Genomic DNA, 17,819 nt, shown 5'->3' with positions numbered 1-17,819 from the left:
ATAACTAAACGCATTCACTTCTAAGTTAGCAACAAATTCAAGAGCAGTCACTTTAAAAGCTAGCCAAACTATCTAAAATTATTCACGTTTGCACAGCCCGTAAGTACTCATAGGTTGGAACAGCACAGCATACAAAACCAGCATTTGCGTGAGATGTAAAGGGTTCCTATACCAGCTTAAGCAGTATCGGTATCAGTATCAGAGGGTCCCACTTATGTAGCGCTACCTGAAAGCTAAACGCATTCGTATAGCTGAGCAAAGATCCACGTGCTACAGAATCAATGCAGACAGTAGCGGAGTAGCATTACAAGGAAGTCTATACTAAACGCAGTGCCGTTAATCTGTCCACCAACAATATTATTGCAATCCTACCAATTTAGTGCCACCTTAAGGCTGAACGCATTCGCGTTTGGATTAGTAATAGTAAACACGCTGTTCTATCAGTATCAGAGGTAGATGAGTAGTCTTATATCAGAGGCTGCATCAACGCAACTCCCACCAACCTGAACACAACAGTACTAGAGCCGTCCCATGTATTCAGTACCACCCAAGTGCTAAACACATTCGCTTACACTAGAAAGAGTACACACACTATAGCACAAATCCAGACAGTAAAAGAGCAGTCCTATACTAGAAAAGTACACACGCTATAGCACAAATCCAGACAGTAAAAGAGCGGTCCTTCAACTAAGGCTATACTAAACACAGTCGCGTTAACCTGAACATAAGCTGGAATAGCATATAATCATCAGTTTCACCTGACTTGGAGTGTTATAGGTAGATAACAGGTTACTACAGCAATATGGCACAAGCTAAACACATTTAACATAAACAGCAGTTAAACACCGACTACTAGAAATGTTACAATACAATTCCTGAAAACTGGAGTGCAATATACAGCTTAAAACTTACTTCAGAGCTGTCGCACACAGCCAAGCAGACTCAGCAGCAGCGAGGAGGGCAGATTTAAAGATGGCCTTTGGGACATGGGCAGTCTTTAAAACTTCCACAGGAAGTCCCTAGGGAGGAGGAGGCGGAGATAGTAGGGGTAGGTATAGACCGGAAAAGGAGGGAGTGAAGAAACCTGGCTGAAGAAAGGATAGGATAATAAGGTTGCAGTAGGAAGATTAATAGAAGGGGAGGGAGGGAAGATAGCAGGGAGGCAGGTATAGACCGGAAAGGAAGGGGGTGCAGAGATCTGGCTGAAAAGGATAGAATAGTAATAGGTTCAGTAAAGAGAACAATAGGCTAGGGAAGGAGATAAGAGGCTAAGTGGGTAGGATGTGGAACAGGAGTAATATCTAAGGGTAATAAAGCATACAGATATTGGGGCCTAGTAAATACAATAGTATGTGAAAAAGGGTAAAACAGGAGTACAGACCTGGGCTCAAAGGAGACAGGAGAAGCAAGTAGGGAGCCCAAGGAGAAAGGGTGTGAGCAAAACACAAAGTAGACCAGAGGAGAGTGGAAAAAGTATCAGGGAAGGAAGGGGGAATCAAGGCAAGAGAAAGTATCCTCGGGGGAGAGGATGAGACAGAGAGGTAAAGGAGGAAAAGGATTAGTATAAGGAGGGAGAATAAAAGTGTAAGGCAGAAGTCAGTACTAATATCCCAAATAGGGATGAGAAAAGTATAACATCTAGTGGACAAAGTAGTAGTGCAGTAAGCAAACAAGGGAGCTACCAGGCGTGGAGCTGTACTAGAAGGGGAGAGAGGATAGCCTATGTGGCCATCCGAGGAGACTGTGAGGGAAATGAAGGAGTAAGGAGGGTAGCTGCTGGCTGCTTAGCTAGTGGCAGTCTGAAAGTTTAGCAGGAACATTTAGTTAAAACGTAATATAGCATGACTAGGTAGACATACTCTTTTTTTCTGGTGGTAGAGGGTGGTAGAAGAAGACAATGTCCTGACCGAGTCCAAGGGTATTCTGTGGGGAACACCCTAATAGTGAAATTAGAGGGATACAACCCAGGCAAAGACACAGGGTCGTGGACGGGATAGCTGTTAGAGGAGGGAGAGAGGACAAAAAGATAATGTTAGAGTACAATATTAACATACAGGGTTACAATTCAGAGTCAAAATGCAATAAAAGACAGGTTATGCAACTGGTAAGCAAAGCAACGTTACACATAGTTGATATAACTCTTTAGGATGTACATATTAATGGTGAAAAGTACATTTCAAATAAATAACTGTATAGCTAATAATATATAGAGCCTAGTGTTACAGCAAATCACCACACACACCAGAGTAATGCAGTGAACGCATTCACGTTAACATAAACAATTCAATTGAAACACTTTCCAGTCTCTTTAGGAGGTGTAGATGGTGTAAATAGCAAGTCATAACACGGAACGCTATTGCGTATACAGAAATATGATATGTGAAAGCAATAGGTGTGAGGACTAGGATAGGAGCAGTCCCAATGTAAGGCAAACCTAATAACTAAACGCATTCACTTCTAAGTTAGCAACAAATTCAAGAGCAGTCACTTTAAAAGCTAGCCAAACTATCTAAAATTATTCACGTTTGCACAGCCCGTAAGTACTCATAGGTTGGAACAGCACAGCATACAAAACCAGCATTTGCGTGAGATGTAAAGGGTTCCTATACCAGCTTAAGCAGTATCGGTATCAGTATCAGAGGGTCCCACTTATGTAGCGCTACCTGAAAGCTAAACGCATTCGCGTATAGCTGAGCAAAGATCCACGTGCTACAGAATCAATGCAGACAGTAGCGGAGTAGCATTACAAGAAAGACTATACTAAACGCATTCGCGTTAATCTGTCCACCAACAATATTATTGCAATCCTACCAATTTAGTGCCACCTTAAGGCTGAACGCATTCGCGTTTGGATTAGTAATAGTAAACACGCTGTTCTATCAGTATCAGAGGTAGATGAGTAGTCTTATATCAGAGGCTGCATCAACGCAACTCCCACCAACCTGAACACAACAGTACTAGAGCCGTCCCATGTATTCAGTACCACCCAAGTGCTAAACACATTCGCGCTTACACTAGAAAGAGTACACACACTATAGCACAAATCCAGACAGTAAAAGAGCAGTCCTATACTAGAAAAAGTACACACGCTATAGCACAAATCCAGACAGTAAAAGAGCGGTCCTTCAACTAAGGCTATACTAAACACAGTCGCGTTAACCTGAACATAAGCTGGAATAGCATATAATCATCAGTTTCACCTGACTTGGAGTGTTATAGGTAGATAACAGGTTACTACAGCAATATGGCACAAGCTAAACACATTTAACATAAACAGCAGTTAAACACCGACTACTAGAAATGTTACAATACAATTCCTGAAAACTGGAGTGCAATATACAGCTTAAAACTTACTTCAGAGCTGTCGCACACAGCCAAGCAGACTCAGCAGCAGCGAGGAGGGCAGATTTAAAGATGGCGCCTTTGGGACATGGGCAGTCTTTAAAACTTCCACAGGAAGTCCCTAGGGAGGAGGAGGCGGAGATAGTAGGGGTAGGTATAGACCGGAAAAGGAGGGAGTGAAGAAACCTGGCTGAAGAAAGGATAGGATAATAAGGTTGCAGTAGGAAGATTAATAGAAGGGGGAGGGAGGGAAGATAGCAGGGAGGCAGGTATAGACCGGAAAGGAAGGGGGGTGCAGAGATCTGGCTGAAAAGGATAGAATAGTAATAGGTTCAGTAAAGAGAACAATAGGCTAGGGAAGGAGATAAGAGGCTAAGTGGGTAGGATGTGGAACAGGAGTAATATCTAAGGGTAATAAAGCATACAGATATTGGGGCCTAGTAAATACAATAGTATGTGAAAAAGGGTAAAACAGGAGTACAGACCTGGGCTCAAAGGAGACAGGAGAAGCAAGTAGGGAGCCCAAGGAGAAAGGGTGTGAGCAAAACACAAAGTAGACCAGAGGAGAGTGGAAAAAGTATCAGGGAAGGAAGGGGAATCAAGGCAAGAGAAAGTATCCTCCGGGGAGAGGATGAGACAGAGAGGTAAAGGAGGAAAAGGATTAGTATAAGGAGGGGAGAATAAAAGTGTAAGGCAGAAGTCAGTACTAATATCCCAAATAGGGATGAGAAAAGTATAACATCTAGTGGACAAAGTAGTAGTGCAGTAAGCAAACAAGGGAGCTACCAGGCGTGGAGCTGTACTAGAAGGGGAGAGAGGATAGCCTATGTGGCCATCCGAGGAGACTGTGAGGGAAATGAAGGAGTAAGGAGGGGTAGCTGCTGGCTGCTTAGCTAGTGGCAGTCTGAAAGTTTAGCAGGAACATTTAGTTAAAACGTAATATAGCATGACTAGGTAGACATACTCTCTTTTTCTGGTGGTAGAGGGTGGTAGAAGAAGACAATGTCCTGACCGAGTCCAAGGGTATTCTGTGGGGAACACCCTAATAGTGAAATTAGAGGGATACAACCCAGGCAAAGACACAGGGTCGTGGAGGGATAGCTGTTAGAGGAGGGAGAGGACAAAAGATAATGTTAGAGTACAATATTAACATACAGGGTTACAATTCAGAGTCAAAATGCAATAAAAGACAGGTTATGCAACTGGTAAGCAAAGCAACGTTACACATAGTTGATATAACTCTTTAGGATGTACATATTAATGGTGAAAAGTACATTTCAAATAAATAACTGTATAGCTAATAATATATAGAGCCTAGTGTTACAGCAAATCACCACACACACCAGAGTAATGCAGTGAACGCATTCACGTTAACATAAACAATTCAATTGAAACACTTTCCAGTCTCTTTAGGAGGTGTAGATGGTGTAAATAGCAAGTCATAACACGGAACGCTATTGCGTATACAGAAATATGATATGTGAAAGCAATAGGTGTGAGGACTAGGATAGGAGCAGTCCCAATGTAAGGCAAACCTAATAACTAAACGCATTCACTTCTAAGTTAGCAACAAATTCAAGAGCAGTCACTTTAAAAGCTAGCCAAACTATCTAAAATTATTCACGTTTGCACAGCCCGTAAGTACTCATAGGTTGGAACAGCACAGCATACAAAACCAGCATTTGCGTGAGATGTAAAGGGTTCCTATACCAGCTTAAGCAGTATCGGTATCAGTATCAGAGGGTCCCACTTATGTAGCGCTACCTGAAAGCTAAACGCATTCGCGTATAGCTGAGCAAAGATCCACGTGCTACAGAATCAATGCAGACAGTAGCGGAGTAGCATTACAAGAAAGACTATACTAAACGCATTCGCGTTAATCTGTCCACCAACAATATTATTGCAATCCTACCAATTTAGTGCCACCTTAAGGCTGAACGCATTCGGCGTTTGGATTAGTAATAGTAAACACGCTGTTCTATCAGTATCAGAGGTAGATGAGTAGTCTTATATCAGAGGCTGCATCAACGCAACTCCCACCAACCTGAACACAACAGTACTAGAGCCGTCCCATGTATTCAGTACCACCCAAGTGCTAAACACATTCGCTTACACTAGAAAGAGTACACACACTATAGCACAAATCCAGACAGTAAAAGAGCAGTCCTATACTAGAAAAAGTACACACGCTATAGCACAAATCCAGACAGTAAAAGAGCGGTCCTTCAACTAAGGCTATACTAAACACAGTCGCGTTAACCTGAACATAAGCTGGAATAGCATATAATCATCAGTTTCACCTGACTTGGAGTGTTATAGGTAGATAACAGGTTACTACAGCAATATGGCACAAGCTAAACACATTTAACATAAACAGCAGTTAAACACCGACTACTAGAAATGTTACAATACAATTCCTGAAAACTGGAGTGCAATATACAGCTTAAAACTTACTTCAGAGCTGTCGCACACAGCCAAGCAGACTCAGCAGCAGCGAGGAGGGCAGATTTAAAGATGGCGCCTTTGGGACATGGGCAGTCTTTAAAAACTTCCACAGGAAGTCCCTAGGGAGGAGGAGGCGGAGATAGTAAGGGGTAGGTATAGACCGGAAAAGGAGGGGAGTGAAGAAACCTGGCTGAAGAAAGGATAGGATAATAAGGTTGCAGTAGGAAGATTAATAGAAGGGGGAAGGGGAGGGAAGATAGCAGGGAGGCAGGTATAGACCGGAAAGGAAGGGGGGTGCAGAGATCTGGCTGAAAAGGATAGAATAGTAATAGGTTCAGTAAAGAGAACAATAGGCTAGGGAAGGAGATAAGAGGCTAAGTGGGTAGGATGTGGAACAGGAGTAATATCTAAGGGTAATAAAGCATACAGATATTGGGGCCTAGTAAATACAATAGTATGTGAAAAAGGGTAAAACAGGAGTACAGACCTGGGCTCAAAGGAGACAGGAGAAGCAAGTAGGGAGCCCAAGGAGAAAGGGTGTGAGCAAAACACAAAGTAGACCAGAGGAGAGTGGAAAAAGTATCAGGGAAGGAAGGGGAATCAAGGCAAGAGAAAGTATCCTCGGGGAGAGGATGAGACAGAGAGGTAAAGGAGGAAAAGGATTAGTATAAGGAGGGAGAATAAAAGTGTAAGGCAGAAGTCAGTACTAATATCCCAAATAGGGATGAGAAAAGTATAACATCTAGTGGACAAAGTAGTAGTGCAGTAAGCAAACAAGGGAGCTACCAGGCGTGGAGCTGTACTAGAAGGGGAGAGGATAGCCTATGTGGCCATCCGAGGAGACTGTGAAGGGAAATGAAGGAGTAAGGAGGGGTAGCTGCTGGCTGCTTAGCTAGTGGCAGTCTGAAAGTTTAGCAGGAACATTTAGTTAAAACGTAATATAGCATGACTAGGTAGACATACTCTCTTTTTCTGGTGGTAGAGGGTGGTAGAAGAAGACAATGTCCTGACCGAGTCCAAGGGTATTCTGTGGGGAACACCCTAATAGTGAAATTAGAGGGATACAACCCAGGCAAAGACACAGGGTCGTGGAGGGGATAGCTGTTAGAGGAGGGAGAGAGGACAAAAAGATAATGTTAGAGTACAATATTAACATACAGGGTTACAATTCAGAGTCAAAATGCAATAAAAGACAGGTTATGCAACTGGTAAGCAAAGCAACGTTACACATAGTTGATATAACTCTTTAGGATGTACATATTAATGGTGAAAAGTACATTTCAAATAAATAACTGTATAGCTAATAATATATAGAGCCTAGTGTTACAGCAAATCACCACACACACCAGAGTAATGCAGTGAACGCATTCACGTTAACATAAACAATTCAATTGAAACACTTTCCAGTCTCTTTAGGAGGTGTAGATGGTGTAAATAGCAAGTCATAACACGGAACGCTATTGCGTATACAGAAATATGATATGTGAAAGCAATAGGTGTGAGGACTAGGATAGGAGCAGTCCCAATGTAAGGCAAACCTAATAACTAAACGCATTCACTTCTAAGTTAGCAACAAATTCAAGAGCAGTCACTTTAAAAGCTAGCCAAACTATCTAAAATTATTCACGTTTGCACAGCCCGTAAGTACTCATAGGTTGGAACAGCACAGCATACAAAACCAGCATTTGCGTGAGATGTAAAGGGTTCCTATACCAGCTTAAGCAGTATCGGTATCAGTATCAGAGGGGTCCCACTTATGTAGCGCTACCTGAAAGCTAAACGCATTCGCGTATAGCTGAGCAAAGATCCACGTGCTACAGAATCAATGCAGACAGTAGCGGAGTAGCATTACAAGAAAGACTATACTAAACGCATTCGCGTTAATCTGTCCACCAACAATATTATTGCAATCCTACCAATTTAGTGCCACCTTAAGGCTGAACGCATTCGCGTTTGGATTAGTAATAGTAAACACGCTGTTCTATCAGTATCAGAGGTAGATGAGTAGTCTTATATCAGAGGCTGCATCAACGCAACTCCCACCAACCTGAACACAACAGTACTAGAGCCGTCCCATGTATTCAGTACCACCCAAGTGCTAAACACATTCGCTTTACACTAGAAAGAGTACACACACTATAGCACAAATCCAGACAGTAAAAGAGCAGTCCTATACTAGAAAAGTACACACGCTATAGCACAAATCCAGACAGTAAAAGAGCGGTCCTTCAACTAAGGCTATACTAAACACAGTCGCGTTAACCTGAACATAAGCTGGAATAGCATATAATCATCAGTTTCACCTGACTTGGAGTGTTATAGGTAGATAACAGGTTACTACAGCAATATGGCACAAGCTAAACACATTTAACATAAACAGCAGTTAAACACCGACTACTAGAAATGTTACAATACAATTCCTGAAAACTGGAGTGCAATATACAGCTTAAAACTTACTTCAGAGCTGTCGCACACAGCCAAGCAGACTCAGCAGCAGCGAGGAGGGCAGATTTAAAGATGGCGCCTTTGGGACATGGGCAGTCTTTAAAACTTCCACAGGAAGTCCCTAGGGAGGAGGAGGCGGAGATAGTAGGGGTAGGTATAGACCGGAAAAGGAGGGAGTGAAGAAACCTGGCTGAAGAGAGGATGGGATAAGAAGCTTGCAGTAGAAAGATTAATACAGGGGGGGGGGGGAGGGCAGATAGCAGGGAGGCAGGTATAGACCGGAAAGGAAGGGGTGCAGAGATCTGGCTGAAAAGGATAGAATAGTAATAGGTTCAGTAAAGAGAACAATAGGCTAGGGAAGGAGATAAGAGGCTAAGTGGGTAGGATGTGGAACAGGAGTAATATCTAAGGGTAATAAAGCATACAGATATTGGGGCCTAGTAAATACAATAGTATGTGAAAAAGGGTAAAACAGGAGTACAGACCTGGGCTCAAAGGAGACAGGAGAAGCAAGTAGGGAGCCCAAGGAGAAAGGGTGTGAGCAAAACACAAAGTAGACCAGAGGAGAGTGGAAAAAGTATCAGGGAAGGAAGGGGGAATCAAGGCAAGAGAAAGTATCCTCGGTGGAGAGGATGAGACAGAGAGGTAAAGGAGGAAAAGGATTAGTATAAGGAGGCGAGAATAAAAGTGTAAGGCAGAAGTCAGTACTAATATCCCAAATAGGGATGAGAAAAGTATAACATCTAGTGGACAAAGTAGTAGTGCAGTAAGCAAACAAGGGAGCTACCAGGCGTGGAGCTGTACTAGAAGGGGGAGAGAGGATAGCCTATGTGGCCATCCGAGGAGACTGTGAGGGGAAATGAAGGAGTAAGGAGGGGTAGCTGCTGGCTGCTTAGCTAGTGGCAGTCTGAAAGTTTAGCAGGAACATTTAGTTAAAACGTAATATAGCATGACTAGGTAGACATACTCTCTTTTTTCTGGTGGTAGAGGGTGGTAGAAGAAGACAATGTCCTGACCGAGTCCAAGGGTATTCTGTGGGGAACACCCTAATAGTGAAATTAGAGGGATACAACCCAGGCAAAGACACAGGGTCGTGGAGGGATAGCTGTTAGAGGAGGGAGAGAGGACAAAAGATAATGTTAGAGTACAATATTAACATACAGGGTTACAATTCAGAGTCAAAATGCAATAAAAGACAGGTTATGCAACTGGTAAGCAAAGCAACGTTACACATAGTTGATATAACTCTTTAGGATGTACATATTAATGGTGAAAAGTACATTTCAAATAAATAACTGTATAGCTAATAATATATAGAGCCTAGTGTTACAGCAAATCACCACACACACCAGAGTAATGCAGTGAACGCATTCACGTTAACATAAACAATTCAATTGAAACACTTTCCAGTCTCTTTAGGAGGTGTAGATGGTGTAAATAGCAAGTCATAACACGGAACGCTATTGCGTATACAGAAATATGATATGTGAAAGCAATAGGTGTGAGGACTAGGATAGGAGCAGTCCCAATGTAAGGCAAACCTAATAACTAAACGCATTCACTTCTAAGTTAGCAACAAATTCAAGAGCAGTCACTTTAAAAGCTAGCCAAACTATCTAAAATTATTCACGTTTGCACAGCCCGTAAGTACTCATAGGTTGGAACAGCACAGCATACAAAACCAGCATTTGCGTGAGATGTAAAGGGTTCCTATACCAGCTTAAGCAGTATCGGTATCAGTATCAGAGGGTCCCACTTATGTAGCGCTACCTGAAAGCTAAACGCATTCGCGTATAGCTGAGCAAAGATCCACGTGCTACAGAATCAATGCAGACAGTAGCGGAGTAGCATTACAAGAAAGACTATACTAAACGCATTCGCGTTAATCTGTCCACCAACAATATTATTGCAATCCTACCAATTTAGTGCCACCTTAAGGCTGAACGCATTCGCGTTTGGATTAGTAATAGTAAACACGCTGTTCTATCAGTATCAGAGGTAGATGAGTAGTCTTATATCAGAGGCTGCATCAACGCAACTCCCACCAACCTGAACACAACAGTACTAGAGCCGTCCCATGTATTCAGTACCACCCAAGTGCTAAACACATTCGCTTACACTAGAAAGAGTACACACACTATAGCACAAATCCAGACAGTAAAAGAGCAGTCCTATACTAGAAAAAGTACACACGCTATAGCACAAATCCAGACAGTAAAAGAGCGGTCCTTCAACTAAGGCTATACTAAACACAGTCGCGTTAACCTGAACATAAGCTGGAATAGCATATAATCATCAGTTTCACCTGACTTGGAGTGTTATAGGTAGATAACAGGTTACTACAGCAATATGGCACAAGCTAAACACATTTAACATAAACAGCAGTTAAACACCGACTACTAGAAATGTTACAATACAATTCCTGAAAACTGGAGTGCAATATACAGCTTAAAACTTACTTCAGAGCTGTCGCACACAGCCAAGCAGACTCAGCAGCAGCGAGGAGGGCAGATTTAAAGATGGCGCCTTTGGGACATGGGCAGTCTTTAAAACTTCCACAGGAAGTCCCTAGGGAGGAGGAGGCGGAGATAGTAGGGGTAGGTATAGACCGGAAAAGGAGGGAGTGAAGAAACCTGGCTGAAGAAAGGATAGGATAATAAGGTTGCAGTAGGAAGATTAATAGAAGGGGAGGGGAGGGAAGATAGCAGGGAGGCAGGTATAGACCGGAAAGGAGGGGCGGTGCAGAGAGGTGGCTGAAAAGGATAGAATAGTAATAGGTTCAGTAAAGAGAACAATAGGCTAGGGAAGGAGATAAGAGGCTAAGTGGGTAGGATGTGGAACAGGAGTAATATCTAAGGGTAATAAAGCATACAGATATTGGGGCCTAGTAAATACAATAGTATGTGAAAAAGGGTAAAACAGGAGTACAGACCTGGGCTCAAAGGAGACAGGAGAAGCAAGTAGGGAGCCCAAGGAGAAAGGGTGTGAGCAAAACACAAAGTAGACCAGAGGAGAGTGGAAAAGTATCAGGGAAGGAAGGGGAATCAAGGCAAGAGAAAGTATCCTCGGGGAGAGGATGAGACAGAGAGGTAAAGGAGGAAAAGGATTAGTATAAGGAGGGGAGAATAAAAGTGCAAGGCAGAAGTCAGTACTAATATCCCAAATAGGGATGAGAAAAGTATAACATCTAGTGGACAAAGTAGTAGTGCAGTAAGCAAACAAGGGAGCTACCAGGCGTGGAGCTGTACTAGAAGGGGAGAGAGGATAGCCTATGTGGCCATCCGAGGAGACTGTGAGGGAAATGAAGGAGTAAGGAGGGGTAGCTGCTGGCTGCTTAGCTAGTGGCAGTCTGAAAGTTTAGCAGGAACATTTAGTTAAACGTAATATAGCATGACTAGGTAGACATACTCTCTTTTTTCTGGTGGTAGAGGGTGGTAGAAGAAGACAATGTCCTGACCGAGTCCAAGGGTATTCTGTGGGGAACACCCTAATAGTGAAATTAGAGGGATACAACCCAGGCAAAGACACAGGGTCGTGGAGGGATAGCTGTTAGAGGAGGGAGAGAGGACAAAAGATAATGTTAGAGTACAATATTAACATACAGGGTTACAATTCAGAGTCAAAATGCAATAAAAGACAGGTTATGCAACTGGTAAGCAAAGCAACGTTACACATAGTTGATATAACTCTTTAGGATGTACATATTAATGGTGAAAAGTACATTTCAAATAAATAACTGTATAGCTAATAATATATAGAGCCTAGTGTTACAGCAAATCACCACACACACCAGAGTAATGCAGTGAACGCATTCACGTTAACATAAACAATTCAATTGAAACACTTTCCAGTCTCTTTAGGAGGTGTAGATGGTGTAAATAGCAAGTCATAACACGGAACGCTATTGCGTATACAGAAATATGATATGTGAAAGCAATAGGTGTGAGGACTAGGATAGGAGCAGTCCCAATGTAAGGCAAACCTAATAACTAAACGCATTCACTTCTAAGTTAGCAACAAATTCAAGAGCAGTCACTTTAAAAGCTAGCCAAACTATCTAAAATTATTCACGTTTGCACAGCCCGTAAGTACTCATAGGTTGGAACAGCACAGCATACAAAACCAGCATTTGCGTGAGATGTAAAGGGTTCCTATACCAGCTTAAGCAGTATCGGTATCAGTATCAGAGGGTCCCACTTATGTAGCGCTACCTGAAAGCTAAACGCATTCGTATAGCTGAGCAAAGATCCACGTGCTACAGAATCAATGCAGACAGTAGCGGAGTAGCATTACAAGAAAGACTATACTAAACGCATTGCGTTAATCTGTCCACCAACAATATTATTGCAATCCTACCAATTTAGTGCCACCTTAAGGCTGAACGCATTCGCGTTTGGATTAGTAATAGTAAACACGCTGTTCTATCAGTATCAGAGGTAGATGAGTAGTCTTATATCAGAGGCTGCATCAACGCAACTCCCACCAACCTGAACACAACAGTACTAGAGCCGTCCCATGTATTCAGTACCACCCAAGTGCTAAACACATTCGCTTACACTAGAAAGAGTACACACACTATAGCACAAATCCAGACAGTAAAAGAGCAGTCCTATACTAGAAAAGTACACACGCTATAGCACAAATCCAGACAGTAAAAGAGCGGTCCTTCAACTAAGGCTATACTAAACACAGTCGCGTTAACCTGAACATAAGCTGGAATAGCATATAATCATCAGTTTCACCTGACTTGGAGTGTTATAGGTAGATAACAGGTTACTACAGCAATATGGCACAAGCTAAACACATTTAACATAAACAGCAGTTAAACACCGACTACTAGAAATGTTACAATACAATTCCTGAAAACTGGAGTGCAATATGCAGCTTAAAACTTACTTCAGAGCTGTCGCACACAGCCAAGCAGACTCAGCAGCAGCGAGGAGGGCAGATTTAAAGATGGCGCCTTTGGGACATGGGCAGTCTTTAAAAACTTCCACAGGAAGTCCCTAGGGAGGAGGAGGCGGAGATAGTAGGGGGTAGGTATAGACCGGAAAAGGAGGGGAGTGAAGAAACCTGGCTGAAGAAAGGATAGGATAATAAGGTTGCAGTAGGAAGATTAATAGAAGGGGGAAGGGGAGGGAAGATAGCAGGGAGGCAGGTATAGACCGGAAAGGAAGGGGGGTGCAGAGATCTGGCTGAAAAGGATAGAATAGTAATAGGTTCAGTAAAGAGAACAATAGGCTAGGGAAGGAGATAAGAGGCTAAGTGGGTAGGATGTGGAACAGGAGTAATATCTAAGGGTAATAAAGCATACAGATATTGGGGCCTAGTAAATACAATAGTATGTGAAAAAGGGTAAAACAGGAGTACAGACCTGGGCTCAAAGGAGACAGGAGAAGCAAGTAGGGAGCCCAAGGAGAAAGGGTGTGAGCAAAACACAAAGTAGACCAGAGGAGAGTGGAAAAGTATCAGGGAAGGAAGGGGAATCAAGGCAAGAGAAAGTATCCTCGGGGAGAGGATGAGACAGAGAGGTAAAGGAGGAAAAGGATTAGTATAAGGAGGGAGAATAAAAGTGTAAGGCAGAAGTCAGTACTAATATCCCAAATAGGGATGAGAAAAGTATAACATCTAGTGGACAAAGTAGTAGTGCAGTAAGCAAACAAGGGAGCTACCAGGCGTGGAGCTGTACTAGAAGGGGGAGAGAGGATAGCCTATGTGGCCATCCGAGGAGACTGTGAGGGGAAATGAAGAAGGAGTAAGGAGGGGTAGCTGCTGGCTGCTTAGCTAGTGGCAGTCTGAAAGTTTAGCAGGAACATTTAGTTAAAACGTAATATAGCATGACTAGGTAGACATACTCTCTTTTTTCTGGTGGTAGAGGGTGGTAGAAGAAGACAATGTCCTGACCGAGTCCAAGGGTATTCTGTGGGGAACACCCTAATAGTGAAATTAGAGGGATACAACCCAGGCAAAGACACAGGGTCGTGGAAGGGATAGTTCAGAGCTGTCGCACACAGCCAAGCAGACTCAGCAGCAGTCCTGGTTCCTCTGTGGGGTGTTGTGGTTGTCATCTGTCCTGGTTCCTCTGTGTGATGTTGTGGCTGTCATCTGTCCTGGTTCCTCTGTGTGATGTTGTGGTTGTCATTTGTCCTGGCTCTTCTGTGTGGTGCTGTGGTTGTCATTTGTCCTGGCTCCTCTGTGTGGTGTTGTGGATGAGGTGAGAGCTGTACTGCTTCTGTATTTCAGCCATGCTGCTGGATTGGCAACGTTTACAGGTATCTGAATAAATCAGTTTGCATAATGTCAAATGCATCATTGAATTCCAAAAAAGACTCAATACAAGGAAAATAAATCTTCTTTCGCATGCGGTTGTCTATATCCCTGTGTATTCCATCCTTGATCCATTCCTGTAGCTTAATTTACTACCTCAGTTTGATACATCTCCAAATTCACTACTGACCTTCTCCCACACTCACCACAATCCACTCACTTAAAGTCCCTCTCCCTCATTTTTGTCTTTGTGTTCTCACCCCACATGCTCACTCTAAACATTATAGTGGCATGATCTATGTTAGTTAACAGTGCCTTCACCTGGATATCCATCACTACCTCTGCTTTGGTTAGAAGGAGAAAGACAGCAGAAAGGCACTCATTGGTGCAAAAGGGGCAGGTAATGAGAGCTGATTACTAAAGACTGATGTTTCTATGTGATGGATAAACAAGGAAAATAACATTAATAGTCTCTGGTTTGTATTTTGTATAAACAGTGTGTGAATGTTTATTGTAGTTTTTAGAAAGTACAGTACATAGGTTTGGAAGCATTTTATAGCTTTAATGATATGATAGGGGTGTATATAGATTGTTGCTGATGAGCAAAGAGCAAACAAAACCTTTTATGATTTGTCAAGAGTCTGTATATGCATACACACTTATATAAATTGATTAACAGCTGAGTTCTCAATTCTTAATGAATTACACTATGCACGATTCATATTTTTATCATATCCTTTCTCTACTACTAGGATAAGTGTGTATGTCTGTCTCTGTGTGCTTCTTCTATATGCATATACATTTGTATACTTATAGGTGTAAATATGGGTGTTTTATTAAAGAGTTTAAGAGTTAGAATCTACTTCATTTGGTTCCAATTTATGCTTTTTCTATTAATTTCTCATACAGGCAGGTTCTTCAATGAGCTCAAGTTTATACCCCCCCCCCCCTGCTTCATTCCCTTGTGTCATATACTGCAAATGTTTTTATGCTGTCATTTTTTCAATTACCCTCTTAATCTACTTCAGGGTCACTGGGTAGCTGGAGGTGGAGCTTGGTGGTGGAGGTGGTTACTGGATAGGGTGCCAGTTCATTGCAAGATGTACATAAAGAATTTTACACACACATCTATGGACAGTTTATGGAAACACCGATTTACTTGTGACACATTTTGGTATGCTGGAGGAAATTGGAACACTTGACAAAAACTTATATGGTCACAGACAGGATTCCACACAGAAGGCAACCAGTGCAAAACTACCAGTCTTGGGAGCATTTACAAATCTCAGTAGCCAATGAATTCACTTTCTGTGCTTGAAGGGAATGAGGCACTGCTTTATACACTTTACAACAAATACATTTTACAAAGCACCTCAAGCTGCATACAAGTTGAAAATTGCACTACTCTTGATGCATACAGATTAAAGCAAAAGGTACTTCAACAAAGTATTAGTTTAAGGGTGTGCACACTTATGCAACAGCTTATTTTATGTTTTTTATTTTTTTATATTTTTCCCCTAACAGATTTGCTTTTCAATTGAATTGTACAGGTTATGTCACATTAAAGGTGGGAAAAGTTTTGAAACGATTTATTGTGGTCTCATTTTTTTATATCACAAAAAAACTGGCATTTTAACAGGGGTGTGTATACTTTTTATATATTTTTTATATATATGTTTAAAACATAGAAACACTTCAGTTCATGTATCTCATTCATGTTACTTAAGTGCTATATGCCTTTAAGTGAATATATTAAATCATTATTATATCAGCACTACATTGTATAGGATATAGAAATATTGATAAGTGAAGTGAATGGAGTCTTTGATGTCTGTCTACTCGGGGGAAAGGTGACCTTGACTGAGTAAAGATATTTTCCTTTTCTCCTAATGTGTGTGACCTCAAAGTCACATAGTTAGAAGCTGTCCCCACTTCAGGGATTACAGGGTATGAAAAGGTTATTTAAAATTCTTTATAAAAAGTCTTTATACGATCGTTTGACTTATTAGTGTTATGAGCTTTTGATATTTATTTAATGATGTTTTCAGTCCTGACATAGTAGGGCTTGATATTGTATTATGAGCCTAAAAAATCCACATGTATGTGCTTGTAAGTACACACACTGATATATAAATTAATTGACATATGAGTTCAATGAAGTGATGAACCTCTGCACAAACAAGGTCTCCGAAGTCATTAGAGTAGAAGTGAAATGATTGCTCCTGGGTCAAATACTGCTCAGTCTGCTTATTTCAGGTATATCTGAGAAAATACAATTGGATTGGTTTCTTTGTTTTTATATATATATATATATATATATATATATATATATATATATATATATATATATATGTATGTATATATATATATATATGTGTGTGTGTATATATATATATATATATATACATATATATATATATATATATATATATAGTTTTACTTCATAAACACGAATTGCTGAAATATCGAATTTCAGCAATTCGTGTCCATGAAGCCGAAATCTCAAAATAACAAAAGTGCATAATCGCAAATAGGACTATGCCGAATTCGCGGTTATGCATTTACGTTATCTTATGGAAGTGTTCGGCTGGGTTGGTGTCTGCAGTTTAAGGTGAGTGAGTGAGTGTGCGTGAGTGTTTTTGTAACTTGTACGAGTGGGTTAGGGTAGGGAGGTGGAGGTATGAGTATGCGTGTTGGCTGTGTGATTTTTTTTTTTTACTGTTTGTGCGATCTCGGAGTTAGTATATATAAGGGGGGGTGCAGGAGGGCTTGCCCCCCTGCATTTATGTAGTGTAGGTGTGTGTCTATGTGGTGTTGTTGTATGTCATTGTTTTGTGGTGTGGGTGTTATGGTTTGTGTGTTGTGTGCTGTATGCTGTGTGTTCAATTTTGTGGTTTCGTGAATGTGAGGTGTCAGTGTTCTGATGGTTTCGGCTTTATACTGTCGAAATGCTGCAATTTAATATTTCAGCATTTTGGCAATATGAAGTGAAATTGTGTGTGTGTGTGTGTGTGTGTGTGTGTGTGTGTGTGTGTGTGTGTGTCTACTTTGGAAGACCGAAATACCAGAAGGCCGACTTTTAAAATCCTGAGACAAGAAAGCCAACAACCACAGAAAACTGACATCCTGGAGCATCGACTTCCAACAACTCTAGGTAAGTAACTACTTGGCCACCATGTTGAACTTTGCCCCTTACCCCCACAGTAGTGTGACCTCTGACTTGGTATATTCAGTTAGAGGGCTGTGAGGGGTGAAGCCCCCCACATCGGTGGGTTTAATTAGCTTCGGGTTTAATTTTGTTTTTTTGGGTTTTTTTTTTT

Source organism: Protopterus annectens, chromosome 10.part0, assembly GCF_019279795.1.
Source record: "Protopterus annectens isolate FY-2018-M chromosome 10.part0, PAN1.0, whole genome shotgun sequence".
Taxonomy (NCBI): domain Eukaryota; kingdom Metazoa; phylum Chordata; order Ceratodontiformes; family Protopteridae; genus Protopterus; species Protopterus annectens.
This window is presented reverse-complemented; position numbering follows the sequence as displayed.